This window comes from Heptranchias perlo, chromosome 16 (assembly GCF_035084215.1).
Source record: "Heptranchias perlo isolate sHepPer1 chromosome 16, sHepPer1.hap1, whole genome shotgun sequence".
NCBI classification, from domain to species: domain Eukaryota; kingdom Metazoa; phylum Chordata; class Chondrichthyes; order Hexanchiformes; family Hexanchidae; genus Heptranchias; species Heptranchias perlo.
Genome location: NC_090340.1, coordinates 63,196,442 through 63,202,441, shown reverse-complemented (window position 1 = coordinate 63,202,441; position 6,000 = coordinate 63,196,442).

The following is a 6,000-nucleotide window of genomic DNA, read 5'->3' as shown; positions in this document are numbered from 1 at the left end:
GGGGGGGTGGGTGGGTGGGGAGGGGAGGGGAGACGGACTGATGTATCTGGAAACCCAGCTAAATACGGGGCAGGGGGAGGAAAAGTAGCTCCGGGCTTATCTCGCGATGAAGCTGCCCCACTCTGGCCGCGGGTGCCGCTCTCTGGGAGGTGCATCGCCTGTACTTCTCCCAGGTGCTGTCTCTACTTGTTTCCTGCTGCACCATGCAAAGAGCAGAACACTTTGGAATCGTGTTTGGGGAGGGTGTAGTTTCCATGGTGCGGGGAAGGAGGATAATGTGGTTTTGGGCGAGGGTGGAGGGGAGAATCCCCTTTCACTTTACAGTTCAGGTATGACTCCCATCAAAAGAAAAAGCCCTAAATATAAACCCACCGAGCCTGCACTGTAACCAGTTTGCACGTGGTGGAACGCCACAGTTATCGACAGATGTCACTGACGTCCCATCAGCGATACACGTTTGCCAAAAAAAACAACAAATTGAATTCCATGCCAGCTCTTCAATGAGTACATTTTCCAGTCCTAACTCCCTTGTTTTTAAAAGAATGAGTCCCAATACAATTTGAAAATTTTTGATTTGATATAAGCTGTCTTGACCAGTGGGCGCACACTATGCCATGCAAATCCAGACAGTTTTGGGGGCAGGAGGTTGGTTATTATGTGAACAGTTCTGGCAATAACTTGTACAGTGGTTATTTGAATTGTCCTGTGCTGAGCTGGATTTGACTGTAAATGCTACGACTGCTGTGAAGATATAAATTTAGCTTTTTTAACTCCCCCTTGGCTCTGAATATCAACCAGATGTGCTGGTGTTTATTTGACCCAGAGATTTACAGCATGGTGTATTTTCTGGTTGCCTCACTGACTCGACATGAGGTTTTTATTCAATAATGAGAAATAAACCATTATTCAGTAAATTCAGCTGCTTGGTGATATGTTTCCAGGGCCTGCATTTATTTGAGCAACATTAAACGGAGGTTCAAGCAGTTCAGTTTAAAAAATATTTGAAGTACTTAATTTCCTTCAATGCAGCTAGAGGGCTCCGATTAGCTGACAGCACCCCTAGGATAAGGAAGGGAACGGCTCGAATGCCTGCTCCTGATTACTATCCAATTGGATAGTGTACATGTGTGGTCAATTGGCAAGGGACAGGATTGGGTTTGAGTGTGATGCCTCCTCACCGCCAAAATCGAATAGTTTAGTGACTCGCTCGGGATGATTGGCACTTGGGTGAGGTGTAGGTACAGGAACCTGCCTCGGCTCGAGTTGACATCTTCCGGGAAAGAGGAGGAGAGAAGAGAGGTGAAATTTATACCCCATAGCATCTGCATGAGTGATGGACCAATGCGCTGCACGTGGTAATCTGGAATGAAGCTTCCTCCAGTCATGGAGAATGTTAATGTTCCTGCAGGGCTTCTGGGGGACCTGAGGGGTTGAGAAATCTCGGGGGTCATGACGTTGAGGTGCTTTTTATTATGTAAGGTGGGAGGGAGGGGAGAAACCTCCAGTTGGGTTGGTTGATGTTTGGAAAAGGCAAGGCCCCAAATCGTAACTCAACCTTCCAATTGTAAGTCTTGCCAAAGGAAAAAAGGGACCAATATATTAAACTTTTCCAGGTGTGTACAACCTAACGTATGCAGAGTTTTCACGGGCAAGTGTTGGGAGTCACGACAGCAAATCAGTGTGACCACATCTGTCTGGGAGGGGCCTATGTGAAATAAGTTTAGGCAGCCTCAACCTAGCTCCTGGTAGTCATGTCCCCACCGCACCACTTGACGCTAAATTGGTAATCTGGTTTGAGATGCCTGGTGTGAAACTGGATAAAGACCACATTGATTACGGGTAGGGTCGTATGGGGTTGGGATTGAGTGGAGGGTGCCTCTACCCTGCATTGGACCCATGCTACACCCAACCTTGGGAGTGCTCGACATGTAAAGTTCAGCATAAAATTCACAGTTAGTTTTAAGCCTGTGAAAGCCTGACATCAGGTGATTCGTTTTGCTGTAATCAAACTGTAACCTTATCATGGACCTTTTTTTGATAGGGTTTTTTAACTTGGGTTCCTGTTTGCTTCTTTTGCTTGATCTGTTCTGTTTTGTTTTCCCCTCCCTCAAAAGCTGGAATTACCTGTAGGTATGACATTTTTGAATCTTTTGGCAGAGACATTTTTTTTCGCCTTGCAGCATCTCAACTTTGATTTCTTAAAAGTCTTTTGTGATTGTCCATAGTTCTGTTTTAGTGCTTCAAACATGAACAAGTGGGTTTGCAACATATTTAGTCTGTTATTTGCCCATCATCACAGGATGCATTTGTTGCATCACATGTATCTTCAATTAGATTGTCAGACCGATGCTGACTTATAAAGTAATGAGATTTTATATCTCTTTCTCTGAGGAGAGATGGTTTAAAAACTGGAAGCTTTTAACCAAATGTCCAAACAGAAAAATCACATTCCTGTACTCTTGCCTGAAGTTTTGGGTCTTGTGATAACTCTTCCTGAAAACCAGGTTTAGATTTTTGCCATTTTAAGGGTTTTTTTTAAAAACAAATTACAGAACTGGATGAATTTCTTTTGGTGCTGTCTGCAGTAGTGTGGGACTGGGAAATTGATTTCCAAAAAGTTACTGAGAATTTAGGTGTAGAGTCCTGAATTTTTTGTACATTTCTTGGCTTTTAGGAGCTTCTGGGCAGCATTTTAATATTCACATAATTGCCACTGTTTGGATTTTGAGGGAAGTGCAGTATCCTTGCTCCATTTTTCATGTCTTTGCTTTGAGATGTTTTATGCCTTGTGTCCAAATACCGTTTTAAGGATAACTTAAAAGGCTTTACAATGTAAGAGATTTTAATTATTTGAACATCGGGATTGGCTGGAATCTGTGGAATTTACCATGTGGATTTTCAGGATTGGATTGGACATTAGACTAAAAGGCATCAATTTATTTTTTTTTAAATTGTGTAGCGTAATATAAATCTGTCATTAAAGGTGAATGCTTGTCATTATTAAGAATTGCATTTCATTGGCAAGTGAATTCCAATGGGATATGTTGTAACACTCTTGGCTCAAGGTAAAACGAGAACAGAGCATCACCCCACTAGAGTAGCAGAGACACAGTACAGACTCTTGGTGAAAGCACGTGAAGCTGAATCAATTAACTTCAAAGAGGAACTGGATAAATCTCTGCTAACGGAATTGGAGGCTGCTGGGCAGGGATAGACTGGGGTGATCAAATTTCCCATGGAACGTAATGGCTTCCATGCTAATAGGGGGGGGGGGGGAGGGGGAGAAGAGGATTGCCTGTGATGGGCAGTGGGCTACTGTTGAACAGTGGAGGTGAGGCCTGGTTGAAGATGCGACCAGACCGTTAGTGAACTTATCTGTTTTTATTTTAAAGTTTTTTTAAAAATTTAGTTTAGCTGCACTAACTGAACAAAATGCATTTAAATGTGTGTCTCTTGCCAATTTTTGATTTGAGGGGTTAAAATGCAGAAGCACAGGATCAGTGTACAGAATCCTTGTCTTGAAGTGTGTCCATCGCGACTGTCACTGCAGCAATGGCAGAATAGCATTGAATACATGAATGGAAAATGTGAAGATAGATACAGCCATTAGTTGTTTCATTTTTATGATGCTGATTTTTCCTGGAATGGTTTCCCACAAGCCTTACTGGTCTCTAGATGGAAAACAAGATGTTCTCTCCCACAATGGGTGGATGGGAATCTGTTCAAAGGGCTCTTTTCACATTCCCTGACTTGCAGTTAGGATCAAGTTAAGAGACCCAAGAAAGTTCAAATGGAAAGTTGAGTTGAGTAGAAATTGATAAACTGCTTAAAAAAATAAATGGGATCTATTCAAGATTATTGGGATTTTTGAAATATTGTTGGATGAGGCATTGAATGCTGACTTGGTGATGGTCTGGATTTTACAATGTCTCCATTACGAGTGCTATGAGCTCCTTCCCTGTTGACCTGCATTGGTTATGTTGTAATTTGCCCATTTTTCTTTTGGGAGGAGAATGGGGTAAGAACAACAGAACAGACAAGCACATTCTCATCTGCTCCTTCGCTTTTTCATGGCTGATGGGCTTGTTGGGTATGGGAGTTCCACCGAAGGAGACAGCAAATATATTTGAAGTTGAGAGTTTATAAACGACTAACCCACTGGACTTTGCTGCCATTGAATGGGGCTGCTCCCGGATACACCTGGAACACTATTGGAGCAGGTGGTGCATCTGTAAGGTGAGACCTACCACATTGTGACAGTGTGCTGTGCCCCTCAACTTACTCTTTGGGGGATAAGAGGCCATGTAAAAATGAGAACTAGGTACTGGGATTTTTTTTTTGGAAGGCAGGAAGAACTTTGATACATCTGAGGTGTTTGAAAATTTTGGGCAGGTGTTAGAAAGAAACCAATTTTTAGAAGAAATTATGTTCAAGAACTTCAAATCTAAGGCATGATCAAGTAGCAATAATAGATTTCATGTAATGTCCTGCCACAGCAGAGAGGAAACAATTCTGTGTTTTGGTAGCAAGTTTGCAGGTTCTTGTGTATGTACTTGTTTATGAAACATGAGCACCTTTTTGTCCCATCTCTCTTCCCCCGTGTGGTATAAATAAATGAAGACACTTGGATTTTTCAATTTTTTAAATGGGAATTGATGGACTGACTTTGACCTGAAAGCATAACAAATTCTAATGAGCTTTCTTGACTAATTGTACCTCTGTGTGTCTATGTATGGAACAACTTAATAATAAAAAGAAATTCACCAAGAATTTGAATGAGTGGACTTTATATGCAGGAGTTCCTTATTCAGAATGCCGAGTTGGAAAGCAAATATTTGTCTTGTGGCTGAGTTAATTAATGTGATCCTATGTTCCCATCTTTAAATTGTAAACAATTTTACAACACCAAGTTATAGTCCAGCAATTTTATTTTAAATTCACAAGCTTTCGGAGATTTTCTCCTTCCTCAGGCAAATGTTTCAAGATCTCCTTGAAGCCTACGCATTTATACATATTGAACAATAATAAATGGTGTTTACAGACTGCCCCTGCAACTGCCCGTTGCCAAGGCAATCACCGTGTTCAGACAGAGAGGTGTTACCTGCAGAACCTCCGAATAAAACACATCTTTAAACACATTGTGCTTGATCTTATCATTGAATCATACATAAGGAGGCAATTCGGCCCATCGTGCCTGTGCCAGTTCTTTGAAAAAGCTATCCAATTAGTTCCACTCCCCCTGTTCTTTTCCCCGTAGCCCTGCAGATTTTTCCTTTTTAAATTATCCAATTCCCTTTTGAAAGTTACTATTGAATCTACTTCCACCGCCCTTTCAGGCAGTGCATTCCACATCGTAACAACTTGCTGAGTAAAAAAAACATTTGTCCTCATTGGCCCCCTGGTTCTTTTGGCAGTTACTTTAAATCTGTGTCCCTGTGGCAGATTCTGGGAATCCCATCGTGGAGCGTTCTAACATTAAGTTCATTCTAAATAGACTATTCCATTATTTTGCTAATTACTGATGTCCAACTCCAAATCTGAACCTGATGCTGGTTTTCTCAATGGAGATGAGTTTAATTTACTTTATGGGCAGATTTAATTTTCTAATTAGACTTTCACTAGCAACAGGAGTAGGCCATTCAGCCCCTCGAGTCTGTTCCGCCATTCAATGAGATCATGGCTGATCTGTATCCTAACTTCATCCACCTGCCTTGGCTCCATATCCCTTAATACCCTTGGCTAGCAAAAATCTATCGATCTCAGATTTAAAATTATTAATTGAGCTAGCATCGACTGCTTTTTGTGGGAGCGAGTTCCATGTTTCTACTACCCTTTTGTGTGAAGTGTTTCTTAATTTCTCCCCTGAATGGCCTGGCTCTGATTTCAAGGTTGTCCCCTTGTCCTAGACTCCCCCACCAGCGGAAAAAGTTTATCTCTCGACTCTATCAATTCCTTTCAAAATCCTCAATCAAATCACCCCTTAACCTTCTATATTCCACG